Source organism: Vanacampus margaritifer, chromosome 10, assembly GCF_051991255.1.
Source record: "Vanacampus margaritifer isolate UIUO_Vmar chromosome 10, RoL_Vmar_1.0, whole genome shotgun sequence".
NCBI lineage: Eukaryota > Metazoa > Chordata > Actinopteri > Syngnathiformes > Syngnathidae > Vanacampus > Vanacampus margaritifer.
The window spans coordinates 17,870,792-17,885,839 of NC_135441.1; positions in this window are offsets into that span (position 1 = coordinate 17,870,792).

Consider the following 15,048-nt stretch of genomic DNA (forward strand, 5'->3'; position numbering starts at 1 on the left):
TGTCAATTAGGCAAAAAATTGTGAGTTTTGCTCATATATTTTCAGACATGCCTACACATGTCCACATACATTTTTGGTGAGAATCCATCAGTTTTTTTTTTTTTCATTATGAAACCATAATAGACTGGTTAGAAGTTAAGTTAGGAAGAATATGAAACCTGAGATGGTTAGGAGTGCCATCTAAGTTATGGGAGTACTTTACAACACCATATGACATTTTGATAGCACAATAGAGCAGGTAACATGCTTTTTTTTTTTTTTTGCATTTTGAATGTTCATACACACTGCCTAGTAGAATAAAGGAAAAAATGAATAGTGTGTCCCTTTAAAATCCATATATTTGTGGCCTAATCACTCCATGGTGTAAAACTTCAGGGCCCAAATGGACTCATTTTCAATACCACACTTATTGCGCACCTGTTAACTTTTGACATTGAGATCATTTATTGCCATCCATGCCTTGCAAGTAGACACTTGACTTGTGCTGTGAGTGAGTGCACACGCTCACTTCACTGTACCGTTGACTGTGGCCTCAGCGCCCGCGGAGGCCCCGCACATCAATGCAGGAGTAACTTGAAACGACTGTGCATTTTTTTACTATCAAAGTGAACATCCTGTGTTGTGTCTGTGCGGCTGACGCCTCATTATGGTTAGATCACTTGCAGCAAGACTGTTGTCTGCGCAAGAGGAGGCAGCGCCTTGTTTATGGGGCTTGAAAACATAAAAATTGACATTTCAAACTTTGGGATCTCTGACGGTAGCAGACAGGATATGGCAGTGGCGTGTGCATGTGCACTTAAATGATGTTCTCTTCTCTTTGCTTGTTATTTACTGGAAAAAAGCTGAATATGCACTATAGTGAGGCTCCACAGAATCCTGTCTGCTATTCAAACACCATACAACAAATAGTTATACTGTATGCATTGTTTTATGGTTGACAATCCAGGAAGAGAGTGCCTTTTTAGTTTTATTTATAACCTTGTACCCTAATAAATACATAAAGTCCGGTAGGCCTCCCGTTACTAACCTTCAGTATATTATGATGCCCACGCATGTGGTCAAGTAGACACAGTCGCGGATGCACATTCATTCGAAACTGTTGTTGGCCACAACTCATACTTCCATGAGATGCTAACAGGCAACATTGCCAACTTTTCTGTAGCTCACTGATGTCAAGTCGGTCACCAGGCTATGCCTTTCAGACGCACTTAAAGTCACTGCTAAGATTTCGAGTTCAGGGTTATTTTATAATAAGGGAAGTACCATATTTTCCCGACTATAAGTCGCTCCGGAGTATAAATCGCACCAGGCCAAAAATGCAAAGGTATAAAAAAAAAAACATACACAAGTCGCATTAAGTACTGTATTTTCACGGCCATAATGCACACTTAAAAGTCTTCAATGTTCTCAAAAATCGACGGTGCGCCTAATAATGAGGTGCGCCTTTTGCGTGAGTTCCAAAATCGGTAAAAGTTGTGCGACTTCCGTTTGCGCTCCGTTTGGACTGACTGTGTGGAAGCATTTCCGCGGACACATTGTTCATATACAGGGAAATGAGGCCCTGGTTGAGGACTGCCAGGCACGATGAGAACCCGAAAGAGTCAATTGAAAGATGACGTCTTGGTGCTTTCACTTTAAGAAACAGCCACCCATGGTGATTAGGCTGGGAGGCAGCGCCGAGCGATTTAGGCTACAATTTGTGAATGGATTGTGCATGCTTGTCTGCTTTCACGGCAGTTCGAGCTTTGGCAAAAGCCGGCATCATTTCTGAGCCGCACGGTAACGAGACTGACTTTGACAATGACAAGAGGGAACCTGGCGTAATTGATGGAGAACTTGCCCAGCTGTTCATTTTGGATACAGAAGATGAGGACTTTGAAGGATTTGTAAATTAGGATTGATCAAAAGTAACGTGAGTACATTGTTAAATGCTTCAAGTACAACCAAACTCAACTTAATACTTCAATAGAGTACAACCGAACACAGTTTTGCCCCCGCTGCCTTTTTAAAAATGCATGCTTGCTAGCGTATGCTTGCTAGCGTATGCTTGCTAGCGTATGTATTAGCGTGAAAGCATGCTACGTATGTTTTAAGCTAGCATATGTTTTACCGTGCCTGCGCCCAAAAACACGGTACGCCTAATGTGTGTGTTAAATAAATAAATACAAACCATAACTGAGACTGTTTAATATGGTGCGCCTTGTATTTTTTTCATGCATAAGTCACTCCGGAGTGTGAGTAGCAGGAACAGCCAACCTATGAAAAGAAGTGTGATTTATGACCTTTTACAATAAGTTTCTGTTAGTTCTACTATCTTAGATATTTTCCTCTTCGCCTTATCCACACGAATACCATTATAAGATAACGGATATAAACACAGACAAAACAATAAAACTGGAGGGAGATCAAATAGAGCCACACTACTTTGTCTCACCCTGTTTTTTGTCCTAATTAGTTCAGACACAAAATAAGGAAATTATCATGGTTTGAGTCCAAGTAAGTGCTTTTTGTTATGTCAGTGGCAAGGTTCAGTTATAAAAATGTTAAATTCATGCGGAACTGAAAATAAGAGACATTTTATTTTCTGTGCTGAAAATATTCAAAAATGATTCAAGCATAGTTCCTCTACACTGACGAAAGATCCACCCAATGCCTCCACCTGTTAGTGTGTGCATTTAAAACAAATCTGTAGATGGGCATAGATGTAATCAAAATGAGAGACAATATATTAGTTTAATGGTACTTCATTTGTACAGCGTTTTTCATTCGACTACTCATTCACCTACTGATGACGCAGCATCAGGAGCAACTGGGGGTTCAATATCTTGCTCAAGGACGCTTCGACGTGGTCACAATGGCATGGGATCGAACCCACAACCTCTGGGTTGTTCGCAAATCACTCTACCACTGAGCCATGCCGCCCCAATTTGTGTTTCATTTATCCAGGACTGGGTCACGGGGGCATCAGCTTAAGTTGGGAAGCCCAGACTTACCTCTCCCCAGCCACTTTGTCTATCTCTTCCTGGGGGGATACCCAAGCCAGCCTGGAGACAGTCACACCGGCGTGCCCTGAGTCATCCCTGAGGTTCTCCTCCTGGTGAGACACCTGTGGAATATCTCACCAGGAATGTGTCAAGAAAACACGGGCCACTGCATCTAGCGCTTCCACTCTGAGACTCTCAAGGCCGACTAAGCTTTGCATGCTCTAGGGGAGAACCCAGACACCCGACTATGGAAACTCATTTCGGTTGCTGTATTTGTAATCTTGTTCTTTCAATCACAACTCACAGTTCCTGACCATAGTTTAGATTGTCTAAGTTAAAAGCCTCTTCTTTCGACTTCTTCACCAACAGAGTGATACAGAGTTTGTATCACTGCAGACGCTGCACCTCCACCTGGCAATGTCAGTTGTTCCTTCACTCGTGAGCAAGACCTCTAAGTACTTGAACTTCCTCCACTTGAGGCAGGATCTCATCTCTAACCTTGAAAGGGTGCTCCACCCTTTTTCCAACATTGGTCCTTGTCATTAGAGTTGAAGGTTCCGTTCCGTTCCATCTTCAATTCCGCTTATCCGGGGTCGGGTCGCGGGGGCAGCAGCTTTAGCAGGGAAGCCCAGACTTCCCTCTCCCCAGCCACTTCACCCAGCTCCTCCGACGGGATCTCAAGGCGTTCCCAGGCCAGCCGAGAGATGTAGTCTCTCCAGCGTGTCCTGGGTCCTGGTCGCCTCCCGCCGGTAGGACATGCCCGGAACACCTCCCCAGGGAGGCGTCCAGGAGGCATCCGAACCAGATGCCCGAGCCACCTCAACTGGTTTCTCTCAACGTGGAGGAGTACCTAGAGTTGAAGGTATGATTCTTATTCCAATCTCCTCACAGTCAGCTGCAAACCGACCAAGCATTGAAGATTGTGGCTTGATGAAGAATTGAAGACTGTGGCGTGATGATGCGAACAGAATCATCTGCAAAAAGCAGAGACGTTACACAAAACCAACACCCCCAATGCGGGTTAAAGGTTATGAACCTCAAAGGACAGCCACTGAACCTCCCTTCTATAAGTAGTGGATCCATGGGAAGGAGGACCTATACATCCTAGGCCGAGTCACAGGTGCTTGCAATCAAGCCCCACCACCAATGCTCCGGCGTTTTGCTTCCTGTCTCTCTAAATATAAAACAAATGGGAAAAGTGTTTCAAGAGGCTAAAGAAAAACAAACAAACCTGAAGGCGGCCCTTATGTGTTTTCATTTGATTGTTTATATTCATGGCCCCAAAGGATTTTCATTCAACTCTTAGTTATGATTTTACTACAGCGCTAGCTTAGGTTAGCGATAGATAATTGCACGTGCCAACTTACACACATTTTCACGTTATATCGCCGCCCTGAGAAGGGAACTGATCCTACACCCCATGTATACGCATATACATACTTTTATACATATATACAAGTGTTATACTTCATGCCCTCTGTTCAACTTCACCAGCTTCACTAATGAGCAAGGGCAGGGATATTGGCAACGTTTGACAAAGCAGAGCAGAGCAATATGAGAAAATATGGACAGCTTGAGGGACAACGCCAAGCCCTTTTCAAATCCAATCTTCCGTTGAGCAAACGAGGTAATCCTTTATTTATTAATAAAAGCAAATTGAACAAATGAGACTCGCGCTAGCTGCTGTGTCTATTACACCGACACTCGAAAGATTTGTTCCGGACAAATTGAAGCCGGGTCTCCATATTTCCATGCAGGGTATTTTATGGTAAGTTTAGCAGGGAAATCTCAAAGGCTCATTAGATGTCGTCTGGCTTTCCTCGCCGACTAAAGAATATCTGCATTTCTTGTCGGGAAAGTGGCGAGCTCCTGTAAAATAAGACAAGCGCTGTTATGAAAGTAGGTCTTGCGACACTTTGAAGAGATACCAAAAGAAGGGGAATTTCTAATGTGCCCGCGACATTAGTGGCGAGAGGTGTGCGTTGATAGCTCCCCGAGCCCTGGAGCGTTTTAGCACCGTCTCCAGTTAAGCTGCCAGGACGCTTCATTAACGAGTGTCCCAAAAAAAGTGAACAGAGCGTCAGGCTGCTCGGGATCAGTGTAGCCCACATATCCAATTCAAATGGTCTGCCAGGGCTGTCCCCGCGCAAGCTACATCTGTACATCTCAAAATGACGGTAGTTGCGGCGAGTGACAGCAGGAGGGGGACGCAGTCCAATTAGAGCGACGCTATTGGAGGATGATGAATGGCGCCGGCTTGGAAACGAGGAAGAAAACACAGACTGAAGGTGCTCACTGTTGTCTCCCCGAATTAACATAAACACACTGAATTGCTCCTCCATGCAGAATAATGCAGTAAACATTGGAAGGCTTTAGTGTACTACCACCGCTTGCCTCCTGAACTGCTGCAGCCTTGAACTTTAATGTAGACAAGAGAAGGCCCTCATGTTCACATGCAGAACTCTTTACAGAAAGCACCTTGAGTGTTTATTGTTTGTGTATGGAGAGCAGGTTAGAATATGTCACACTTGAACCCACTCCTCACTTGTTGCTATGCATACAGCTCAATGAAGACAATTTTAACAATAAAGCATTTATACTTAACCATTATTGTCATGCAAATAGACAAATTGTCACATTGCAAACGCATATCCATTTAGGAATGAGATGATAGAAATTGTCTACTGTTCTGTAACATTTCAAAGGACTGCAATTGGTCCAATCATTGTAATTATATTTGAAGCGTAAAGCAATTTTGCTGATGTCATAACCACTGGATTTCCTCAAATAGTGGCCATCCCGCTAATGTACTGTACGCCTCATATATATATATATATATGTGTGTGTGTGTATGTGTATATATATGTATATATATTTAAAAAAAAAAGAAAAAAGAAAAAAAAACATTTTTGTTAATTTTTTTTTAATTTATTTGTTTTTAAAAAAAAGGAGAGCAATGATGATGTCAAATCGAATGAACAATACTGAGCTCTAGAAAAAAAAAGAAAAAAAAAAAAAGAACTCGGGTAACCCCTGGAGTTTGTTGTTTTGTTAGAGCATGGGTGGTAACTGGTGGTCCGCGGGCCACATGTGGGCCCGGACCAAACTCTGAGTGGCCCCTGATTAATATGTATACAATGGTCCCTCACTACTTCGCAGTTCACTTATTGCTGATTTTTATCTGAGTCCATTTATTTCCCCCATTGACGAATGATGAATTGTAATCGCTGGATGTCTCCCCCCTCCCAATGCTAAATATTTTCCCTGCCTGAAAATTGTTCACAGTCCGTCCCAGGGAGGATGTGTGTCAATTTAGTTGTGATTTTGTATATCTTTAAAAGTTTGTGAAAGGCCGGAAATTGCTTCACAGTACATGCAGGTGAGCATATATCTGCAAAAACCATTACAAGACATTCCTTAATCCCTTTTCATTGGGGTATAAATGACGAGGATAGGACTTCTTGCAGACCACTAGACTATTCCCAGCTCTTCTGTATCATTACGCTAATCCCCTGAAGTTTGCAGGGAAGTCATCGAGCTTCCATTCTCCAGGATTATGTGGGGCTGCCCTCAAAACGGAAAAGATATTTTGCAGGGAAGGACGTCATGCAGCACATGTCATGTACACCTTACCTAAGAATCGACTGGTTAGGTTACCGTGCATTGCGTCAGTCACCATCGAAAGACAAGATATGGAAGAGGTGGAAAGATAAACAGCTCTGGATGAGTTGTGTTGCAGCAGGGGATCAAGTGAAAAACATGCGCGGAAATGAAAGTGAGCCGTTGAGGACGTTATTGCAACATCTGCTGAGGAGCTGAGATCTGCTCTCCTACTTCAGAGCTTGAATGAAACAAAGAAAACTATCAGCATATGGTATATGGAAAACCTCCGCTAATCAACCGATACTATAAAGCAAAACTAAGAAACGAGCGGAGGCGTGAGATTTACACTGCCCACATTCACCAAATGTTAAACTTGACACTGGGCAAACGTGTAAAGCCACTTCTCTCTCGCATTTGTCAACAAGAAGTTTAAAAAAAAAACTTCCAAGCTTTACAATCACCATTGATGACCATACAATAATGTCTCTGTTTTTGAATTACTTTTTACGTACGATCCGACCAATAAGAGCATTAACAAGATAGACAGACACACAGACAGACAGATAGACAGATAGATAGATAGATAGATAGACACAAAACTGTACTTAACAAGAATCTAGATTTCTTTTTGCACGTCTTTCACATCAAGATGATGATGTACGACACGTTTACGCTTCGCTACCCTTCCTCTGATGTCCGTTGCATTTTTTTTTTCCCATCTCAGAGTCGGTGCACATAGGTTTGAATAATTAAATCCATTGCTCAAAACAATCTCTCAGCTGGCACAGTTCATGATTATTAGCAGGCAACGTGCTGCTTGCACATCAACATCTCTTCCAGTCAACAGCTGAAAATGATTTCGCCTAACATGGCAAAGCCCTTATGTTGATGAATTATTCCGTTTAGTTCTTTTTCCACCAACACAATATTAATCAGAATAACATGTTTTTATTAGTGCTGGCACATACAAGGTGTTCTTTCTTCGAAAGTTATTGCATTTAGTTCCTCAATCTGTTTACTGGTTAATGTGGAAGTAAACCGTAAACATTTCTTGACAGTAAACACGATATTCTGATTAATATTGCATTTGCGGAATATGAGTTATGAGGCAAAATCCAGCCGTTTTTCTCCATCTCAGGGTGGGGGGGGGGGGGCATTTTGCTACTTGCTGTCGACTGAAGACGACATCAATGTTGCTCAGGGCTCAGGCAATGACCAATCACAGCTCACCTGTTTTCTGAAGCTGAGCTGTGATTGGTTGTTACCTGAGACCTGAGCAACGGTGATGTCATCTTCAGTCGACAGCAATTGGCAAAATGGCTGCCCCCTGAGATGGATACAAATGGCTGGATTTAGCTACTTAACTCGTATTCCACTAACGCAATGTTAACCAGAATACCATATTAGACTTGCGGGATTGCATAGAACACATTTGGGGGGATTGACGTCCTCTTTAAATGCAAAAGCAATTGTAAAGAACGACGGGCAGTAACTTTAGTGGAACTACGTCAACAATAACTGATGGAGAAACAGTGCAGGTTATAACATTCGTTTCTAAAGGAGTTGTCTGATCAATAAGAGATTATATGATTGAATATTTCACTGAACATGAGTTGAATACATTTTTAAAAGGCTTGATCTTAAGATTCCGGAGAACACAACTCAAAACAGTTTAACCTTTCGCAAAAGTCACGATTGTCACCTTGAGGAGGTGAAGGTGGATGTCTTGTCTCGGTTGACGGGGGATTATCTCCTCCTCCCCTCCAAAACGCTTGCGCGCCGCCGCTAATCACCACCTACAACCATCATTGACTGATGCCACTTTGGCCGAGGCTAATTTATGTGTCCTACAACGGGAAAGCTTAAAAGACAATCCTGCTTGTCATCCACGTGATGGATCCGTCGCCTCGCTCACTCCTCGCCGTGACGTCTCATATGTTTACATGTCTACTCGCTGACCTCCACCCGTCTCCATTTTAAAGTACCAAACAAACTGTTGCCATGGCGAACATCTGTGGGCTGGATGAAACTAACATAGCAGCCTACACTTTCGTCAGTGCACTTTCTTGTCAAATACCATAAGCAGATTGACTCAAATCCACACGAGCCACAGAAAATCCATATCAAGTCTTTTGTTCATAAAAAGCGGCACAATGTTGGCTGAGAGTCCTACCACGCATAAAAACTAGAAGCACAAACAAATATAACCAGTAAATGTGATAAACATTGCTTAACAGAAACAAAAACTACTGTTTGACCATATCAAAATGAGGACATATTTTTTTCTGATAAAAAATGATCAAACTCCAAATTATACAACTTTAAGGAGGTTCTAACTTTAAGGTACCCTAGTATCGCTCACAAACATGCATCAGGGGCCTGAACATTAGTGATGGACAAATGAAGCTTCATGAAACACTTGATATTTTTTTAACTCCTCTAGGTGGCACTCTTGCTTTAAAGCTGCAGTGGAAATTTAAACAATTTCCATTGCACTCGCTATTATCTTTCAAACAAACATCACCATCTAGAGAAGTACAACAAATATTGCAAGTGCTTCATGAAGCTTCATTTTCCCATCACTACTGAACATATATAGCAAGATTCCAAATTTGTAGATTAGATCAGGCATGTCGAAATTAAGAATTTAATTGAGAGTGATGAGGATTGTGTCTTAATGCGTCCACCCCAAGAAACTTTGCTCAAAAGGATGCAGATCAAAGTGAGCATCGCACTGCGGCTCATTATACAGTCTAACAATGATCATGACTCTATTATAAAACTCTTCCCAAAGTTTCCCATCAGCAAATGCCTTCAATTTAAATTTCTTGACTGAATGCATACACTCTACAACAAGGACGCTCTTGTAAAATGGAATGGAATAAAAAAAAAATGGAACGCATTAAAAAGAGTAAAGAAACCGGTACGGGATATTCCATAAGAATAGCGGGAGTGAACTCCTGCCCTCCAAATAGTGAGCCCGATTTGTTAGTTGGCATTTGAGAACATCTTAACATCAAAACAATTGATTGCATAAAAACCCCAATCACCATCTCCTGCTTTGTGTTAGATTTTTCTACTGTGAAACATTTGGCACCACACTGACCTTCCAGAATGATGTTGTTCTCAATGAAATATGAAAGTGGAGGGAAATAAATGTAATCTTGCATTTTCCAGCTGTCATTCTTATAAATCACCAGCGCGCAAAAATAACTAATTTGTGTTGTTTGCACGGCGAGCGTGATTGATGAGTGCGCTCTGTGCTCTGGTAAAGGAGAAAGAGTTCAACAATACCTTTTAAAAACTCTTTAACCGTCAAAAAAAAAAAAGAAAGCACAGGTTGAAAGAATTACGACTTTTATTTGTTTCTGTTTTCGCTTCGGCACAACACAACAAACCATCGACTCGCCGCCTCAAAATCAATAAAATTTATTCCGGTCGAGCAGCATCTACTTTGCTGCTGTTGTTGTTGTTGACTGTAAATTGTCTATTTTTCATTACGGTTACCTCGCACAGTGCAGATTTTTTTCAAAGCGTTACCTGCCAAAAAAAAAAACAGGCCTGCAGCTAAAACTATGCGGAGCATGGATTGCATTAGCGTAGCAAGCACTGTCACACCTTGTTATCCTTTCCTCCTCTGTCAGATCTTGCATTGGCACATGGATTGCGCTTCTGAAACAAACGCTACATGAGATGTCGACAGTTTTTTAACGATTTGTAAAAAGTAGGGTTGTCAAAATGAGTGTGTTAAGTTTGAGTTAAAGTTCCTTAAACGCCACTGATTTTTGTTTAACGCGCAATTAATGACCGCCCCTTACTTGGAAAGCCTGTACTGGGGGAATTCCAGTCACAATGCAGCAGACACGTCCACGTCAAAATTTAGCGGTAATACATTTAACAATAATGCTTATATTTGTGGAGACTGGAGCCAAGTCGTATATTACAATTTTAAAAATGTGGAGAATTTCACAAGTTAGATAGCTCTTAATATGAAAAGAAAAATGCACTGAGATGTCACCACTGTCTTACAAATGCAATTATGCCATCTAGTGGCACAAAAATGACCTCAATATCACACGCGTTTCCCTCTGTACAGGACAACTTTTTTAATTTTAACTCAATTTTATGAATTATTATGAAATCACTGTATGAATGACTAAAAGATGCAGCCATTTTTCCCACTTTTATGTTAACAAGAGTATGAAAACATTTATTGTACATTTAGAACAAATATAACATTTGCGATTAATCGTGAGTTAACTATTGAAGTCATGCGATTAATTATGCTTACAAATTTTTAATCACCTGACACCCCTAATAAAAAGTTTAAAACATGAAAAGTTTAAAGAATTGATGTGGAACTTTCCTTTTACTTAATTAAAATGTCATTCCCAGCTTCTTCTTCTTTCTTTTTTTGATAGAACATGAGGTACTCTGATTAAGGTTTTATTGAAATCATGTATTAAAACATACTGTAGTTATATGTCAAATGTTACATAATTTACATTGAACTTAAACAGAATGATTAAAATTACACTTTGATCACAAATATTACACTTATATAGAGTCGAGGAAAAACCGATCTGATTAAGGATTCATCAAACATGTATACATTGATTTATAGTGGCTTAGTAAATAATTGACCTGTTTATTAAGGATTTAAAAAGTTCAAGTTAGCAAAATTGGCTCAGAAAATCCTCGCTTAATCTCTTTTACAGTTGAAGAAAAAGCAGATACTGTATAAGATACCCCGTTAAGGTATTTTGAATGATTTATACATTGTTATTGATCTATTTGTCAACACAATGTAAAGACTCAAACATCAACTCGTTGGATTCCGTGCCAAATTCCTTATTCGACATATGGTTCCCACTTCTTAAACCGCTTCTAGAGTTGAAGAAAAACATGAAACGTGGCCACATGCAGGCAACCTACGTATAAAGCAATTATAAACACATACATTGTGTATGAAACGGTGAGGCAACATTATCTGTCATGGGTTTGAAAGCAGAGATATCAAATTGATATTAATGTCTGTGAGAAGCCTTTTCCTTTTGAGTTATAACATTGGTGGTCAAATGTCCTCCAGGGGGCGAAGGCACAGCTGAGAGCATGAATTTTTTAACAAGTCGCCTCCATGCAAAGCCTCAACATCGGGAGTTGAATTATTAAGCACCACAAGCTTGCTCCACATGACGACACAGGTGACATTCTCAGCTCTCCGATCACTCTGCAGTGAAGTGGGATATCGGCTTATAATTTGTATTTTTGTATTTTTAGTCCAACCAGTTCAGGGTGTAACCCCGCCTACTGCCCGAGGCCAGCTGGGATAGGCTCCAGCAACCCCGCGACCCTTGTGAGGAAAAGCGGTTAAGAAAATGGATGGATGGATGGATGGATTTTTAGTCTCTAAGCGCAAGATTGTATTAGCGTTCTGATTAGATTTTTGTAGGTATGGAACTTTTAAGTCTTGGAAACGGTCTGCGCTTGCTAGGTGCTGTTATTTTGAATGATATATGACTCATTGTGGTTGCTGGGGTCAGAGATCCAATCACGGCAGGCACTACATCACTTTGGAATGATTCGGCTTAGGGGCCAGAAGGTCACGAGCTTCAATCGCCAGCACATCGCGCCTCACAATGTCAAGGTGAAATGTTTCCCTTGTAGAGAGAACTTTTGTTTTGTTACCACTAAGAAGTAAAAAGAGTCACCGTTTAGAAAACGCTCAGTCCAAGGACTAACGAGTGTTTCAGTGTCATGATAGTTTACAATGGATTACAAAGCAAAACTGTCTCTTCTGTTAAGCTATGATTAGTGTTGTGACTGGTTTCCTTTTAGTAGGGTTTCTACTTTTTGTTTTTGTTGTGCTGAAGGACACACTTGGCGTGATTTACTAAAGGTTTGCGCGTGCAGAAATTATATCATATTTCTTGGGGGGCGCTACGCATCTCTGGGCACTGCGGCAGACTGAGCTGTCACCAACCCAAACCAAATTTCCAAATTGTTGACAAAAAAGTAGACTAGGTTTTAGACTCTGTAAAAGCAGGTCTAAATGGGAGCGCAGGTGGTGCAACGCGATTTTGGTGTACAGTATTTGATCAAGGCGCAGGCAGTAGGGATGGGTACCGAAGACGGTACTTTTTGTGGCATGGACCGATTTGGGTCGGTACTTTTAAGCACCGATTCACGTAAAATCAAACGGTGCCGTGTTTCGGTTCTGAAGCACGTCATTTTAAGTTGTGACTGGGCGGGAGTATGTGAGTTGACCATTTTCCATGGCGCACTTGAATGCAACATTATATGTACCCCGGTGTACTGTACCTGGTCCAGGCCGGGCCGCAGCCAGCACGGGGACGCGTTCATTTCCCGGTTTGGAAACCAGCAAGACTTTTGCGCCGCCAAGCCAAACAAATACAGTTTATAAAATATGAAAGCTTCCTTGTTCACGCCATGTCCTCTTTTTTTGTTGTTTTTGTTGTTATTGTTGGTGTTGCTATGTTTGAGTCCAACGTGGGTTGGAACTTTGAAATCATTGCGTGCCATGTGGCAGGCTGTGTTCTGAGAAAACAACTGCACTAAAAACAAAGATAACATTGATTATTAATTTATATATTTACTGTTTAACTTCGTTCCTTGTGTTCATTGCATAGAACTTTGCTTCTCACTTAGTTTTTTTTTAAATAATATTTATTCATCTGTATTAGTTATACTTCAGTAATTGTAAAGTTTTACCTTTTTTTTTTTTTTTTTTTTTACAATTCCTCTCTGGCTCATTTGTTTTAAATTTTACATTTTTGTTATTTGTCAAGCTTTATATATTGAAAAGTAATTGTTAATTTGACTTAAAAAAAAAAAGATTTTACTTTACTGTTAAGTAAACAATTATGAACATTTATTACCATCCAAATAAAAAAAATAAAATAAATAAAAGAAAATAAAAATATATATATATTTTAAATGTATTTACATTTTTAAAAAAGAAAGAAAGAGTACAAAAGTACAAAAATCGGTACACAGTATTGGAGCAGAACCGGTTTAAATGTGAAAGGTACCCATACCTAGCAGGCAGACGTATATGGTGGATGTCTTCGGATTGCGTTCATAAATATGACGAAAGTGTGGGGCAATCTCTCTGAACTTGTTCATACAAATATTAATAAATTACCATGGGAATATTCTATCAGGATTGTTTATTGGCATATTGATAACCTATAGTTGTCAAGCTTTGAGGTAAGACCCATAGTAGTGCGTAACAAGTAAACAATAGAACTTACAGTCATAAAGTTGTCTTCATATGAATTTGTTTCTCGCGGTTACCCAAATCCTGCATGGAAAACACATGCAGAATCCTGCACTACATTTTGTCGCTTCCCTGCATGATGCCTCTTGTGTTTTGGGCTACTAAAAATAAAACGTGACCTCTTTACTCGACGTTGCTCTTACTAGAGGAAAAGAAAGTGGTCTTGCCCTCGCCACCGCACCGCGCTTACAGTTTGCCTGCAGCTTCACCAGAATCACATTAGGAGTGGACTGCCTCATGTAATGAACTGAACTTACAGCGTCTAGCACTTATCATTAGTCCACATTAGACTGACAGCTGCATGGATAAGCAGCGGATGGGAGTAGCGTCAGTGGATTGGGCTGACAGCGGCTTCAAAGCTGCACGTCCGCTCTCGCCTCTTCAGTACCCGGCTTCATTTCCATGCAAAACAACAACAAAACATTTGGATGTCAGCCATCTCCATTTCCAAAGAAGCCGCGACACCCACCATCGTTTTCTGACCCCGGGAACGGTGCCCTCACATGGTAATTGCTCAAGCTGTCTGCGAAGCAACAGTTACGAACCAGACGAGCGCGGACGTGGCGATGTGGGCGAGGCCGAGCGATACGGTGCCGAATGAGGCGGTAAGCAACGAGCTGGTGTTCATAAAGCATCCCTCGCCCGCTACGCCGCTGGAAGCACCTTTTAGTGGACTTTGAAATACAGTCCGTTTCCCCAGGCGCTTTTTCAAGTGAGATAAGTCGCCGGTTGGCTTCATCAGACAGCAACACACACACACACTGTTTGCGCATCGTAAACACACTACGCAGCTTTATTGCCTGCAGGGGTTGCTCTGCTGCAAAAATGTTCACTGCGTAGATGTGGCTCAATGTAAACTTGACGTTTCTGTTGCTCGAGATTTAATTATTATTATTATTTTTTTTTCATCCTAACTCCTATCCATGCTCAGGAAAATCTGTTTGGGGTCAAACTGTCACCATTATAAAACCTACGTAAGTGAACAGGCAATATATTAGATTTTGTTCAACCTTCGAAAAGGGTTAAAAGCTGATATTAAAATATAAAAACAGATTGATGCTTGGGAGGTGAGACTCGTTCCATTCTTCTTTTTTACGCCGCATGAATCACATCTTTTTCAACATTCTTGTCATATTTTTTTCTTTGTGAAGCAGTTTTGTG